Raw genomic sequence first — 3,334 nt, 5'->3', positions numbered from 1 at the left:
ATTAGGCCTAAAAACTATTATTAGTACTTAACTATTATTGTTAAATTGGTTTATTAAAATGGCCAATTGGTCTTTTTGAACTTACTACACGTGTTTCATTTTATCTTAATCAACACTTTACTCTACTCGTAGAACTTAGGGGATAAATTATGTCATTTTAATAAACAAGTTCAGTTCAGGAAATGATAATCAAAAAGTGAAAGCTCGTTAGTAACCTGTTGAGGACATGATTATCAGTTCCACCAAGAATTGCAACTGCAGCAAGAAAATCCATGGTCAATGGTATCGATAAGAGAGGATAATGAGTTTGTGTTTCTTCCTTAATGTGTCATGTGCTTGTGGAATTGTAATTTACAAGGCTCCCTGATAATAACTATATGTTAGTAACAAGTAAAATACAATTGGTCAAAAGAAATAGAGAAAAAGAATGAACCTTGTAAATCAAGTATACGTTTATCCAATTGGTCAGATAGAGAATGCAAAAACTTTAGATTAAATATGTTAATTAAAAACGACCAGAAATTTGACAGTCTACCTAGGTTGACCAATCAAACTAGAAGTTGAGGAGATATGCCTTAAGGGTTCACGTCTTGTTTCCCTCTCAACTTCCAAATTTTCTATTTTTCTCTTTGCACCAATTGAAGAAATTCAAAGTGGATGAGTTGACACACAACTTACATGTCTCCATCCAAGCACAAAGGGAAGTCCTTAAAATCCCCAATCATAGTATTAACAAGAAAGGATACTGTTAATGCGGATAGACTAACACTTGTTATGCTTCTTGAAAGGTTCAAGCCGTGATTCTCATAACTGTGATCATGGTGATGCTCAAAGCTAACATGTGGATGGTATTAGAAGAACGAGTACATTGGAGAACCGTCAAGAGAATCCTCATATAGATATTAGGAAAAGTCCAAAAATGTAGCCACTCCATCAGCGGTGCAATGTATAAAATCATTCAACAGAGCTGGTATAATGAGAAATGCACTTTAATGAAAATCAGAGTACGTATGCTGAATTTGACCAAGGAACAGGACAAAATTATTTTACTAATAAGAGGTTGTTATATGGTTTCACATACACAACATTAAACTCAGATTGAATTAACCATGATTAATAGGAATAGTACAAGCTCAGTATAAAGCTGATTCAGCTGTCTACATGTAAGGAAGTAGAACTAACCTTGATTAATATAAGTTGTACATTTTCATCTTTCTCCCACTTCTCAAGGAAATCTGCCAGCAAAGGGACCTGATTTCATTTAAAAACACAGATTGAATTACACACAAGAACAATCTTAAACTGATAAACCCATAACGATAAGATTTGTGGGCATAAATACCACTTCAGATGAAATAACATTTAGCTAACGCGGTCTGTTCAATGTGATCAGCCTCACACGGCTGCTTATTTCTTCTCCAAGAACAACCTAAAAAGGTATTTACAACAAACAGTACCTATTCACAATTAAGAATGGTAAATGCCCTTACATAAATTATAACATAAAAATTCCCAATACCTGGTCTTCTGGGTGGACAAATTGTTGAGCCATTTAACAATGAATTACAGAGACCCAAACTATGACACTCTTTGTAATCAACTAATTTCATAGTCCATCTTACTCATTTCCTAGTCGCTTTCTATTTTAAGCATTAATATATATATATATATATATATATATATATATATATATCATACACACATTTAATTAACAATACTCAACAGAACATCAAAAATGTACAATTTAATGTTTTAAGCAATTACAAGGTTCATACCAATAGGATTCATAGAGGCAAAGGCAATATTTTAAGCAATTACAAGGTTCATACCAATTACAAGCTCAAGCATCATTGGGAGAAATAGGCATAAGGCAAAGGCAATTTCTAGTAAGATCTAACAATATTGCATAGAAGTAATTATACTTGAAAAATCAAAACAGGACTAACCATATTTCGAATAAACTCAGAAGCGGGAGGATATTTCTTCACACAATCCCGATCTCTCTCTGTCCCTATTAGCCATCACTATCCCAGATTGATCATGCGTCTTCAAATATAATCGCCGAACAAAAGTACATGGAGCACAGAAGTTATAGGAATTGAAAACTAATTTGTTTTGAACTTACTACACGTGTTTCATTTTATCCTAATCAACACTTTACTCTACTCGTAGAACTTAGGGGATAAATTATGTCATTTTAATAAACAAGTTCAGTTCAGGAAATGATAATCAAAAAGTGAAAGCTCGCTAGTAACCTGTTGAGGACATGATTATCAGTTCCACCAAGAATTGCAACTACACCAAGAAAACTCATTATCCTCTCTCATCGATACCATTGACTCTCATCGATACTGATAAGATTTACCAACTCAATTAACCAAGTTACTTTAGTTAATTTTCTGTTACTGTAATAGGAATCATTTACAGTTTTCAATTTTAGTTTGTTAGAGAGATAGTACAGCTGTCAACATTCTGTTATAACTGTTTCCAGCTGTCATCTTTCTGTCACTTGCAGTTAGCAGTATAAAAGCTAACCTGCCTTTCTTTTCTTTGTATCGATTGGTATTGTAAATTGATTCTATCAATGAATTCATTTTTTCTCTTCATCTGATCTTTCTCTAGATGGTATCAGAGCACTCTGTTTTCCGCATTTTTGATCAATGGTGAATAAGAGAAATCGAAGGAACAATCGATTTGAGATACTTGAAGAAGACGAAGCAAATTTCTATCAAGTTAACAACGATTCCAATCAGATCAACCAAGAAGATAGTACTCAAAATCTCCATCAAGAAGAACACAGAAACTCAGATCTGGAAACAAATCTTTCTTCTGAAGAAGAAACAATGGCAGATTCAGATGCAGAATTGCTGAACATAAGAAAATCAGATCATCCTGGCTTAACACTAGTAAGTGCTCCATTAACCCCTATTAATTACCTCTCTTGGATTCGAGCTGTGAAAATTGGATTACAAGCCAAGGATAAGATAGATTTTGTTCTTCGTGATGATTTAGAACCAATTACAGATGTAGTAATGCATAAGAAATGGAGAACTTGTGATAAAATGGTACTATCTTGGTTGCTAGGATCAATTTCTAAAGAACTTTCAGATTCTTTCTTATATGTTAAATCAGCCAGGGAATTATGGCTTGAATTAGAGCAACGATTTGGTGAGTCCAATGGACCACTGATTTATCAGGTTAAGAAGGAACTTGCTAATCTTGTTCAAGGTGATTTAACAATTTGTGTATATTTCACAAAAATGAAGAAATTGTGGGAGGATTTATCAGATCTGAATCCTATACCAGTTTGTAACTGTACAGTTACAAAGAAAGT

At 33.5% G+C, this 3,334-nt stretch overlaps 1 long non-coding RNA gene across 1 annotated transcript; it reads right to left on the bottom strand.

Annotated features, from left to right (window-relative positions):
* Positions 1–729: 729 nt before the first annotated feature.
* Positions 730–1,667, bottom strand: LOC136220522 (uncharacterized). Its single transcript, XR_010684550.1, has 3 exons — positions 1,343–1,667; positions 1,183–1,251; positions 730–967 (listed from the first exon to the last, which is right to left on the bottom strand). It is a non-coding gene; the product is annotated as an uncharacterized lncRNA (long non-coding RNA).
* Positions 1,668–3,334: the final 1,667 nt, after the last annotated feature.

Source organism: Euphorbia lathyris, chromosome 2, assembly GCF_963576675.1.
Source record: "Euphorbia lathyris chromosome 2, ddEupLath1.1, whole genome shotgun sequence".
Lineage (NCBI taxonomy): Eukaryota > Viridiplantae > Streptophyta > Magnoliopsida > Malpighiales > Euphorbiaceae > Euphorbia > Euphorbia lathyris.
Note: the sequence above shows the minus strand (reverse complement) of the source record. Positions and strands in the feature narration are given on the sequence as shown.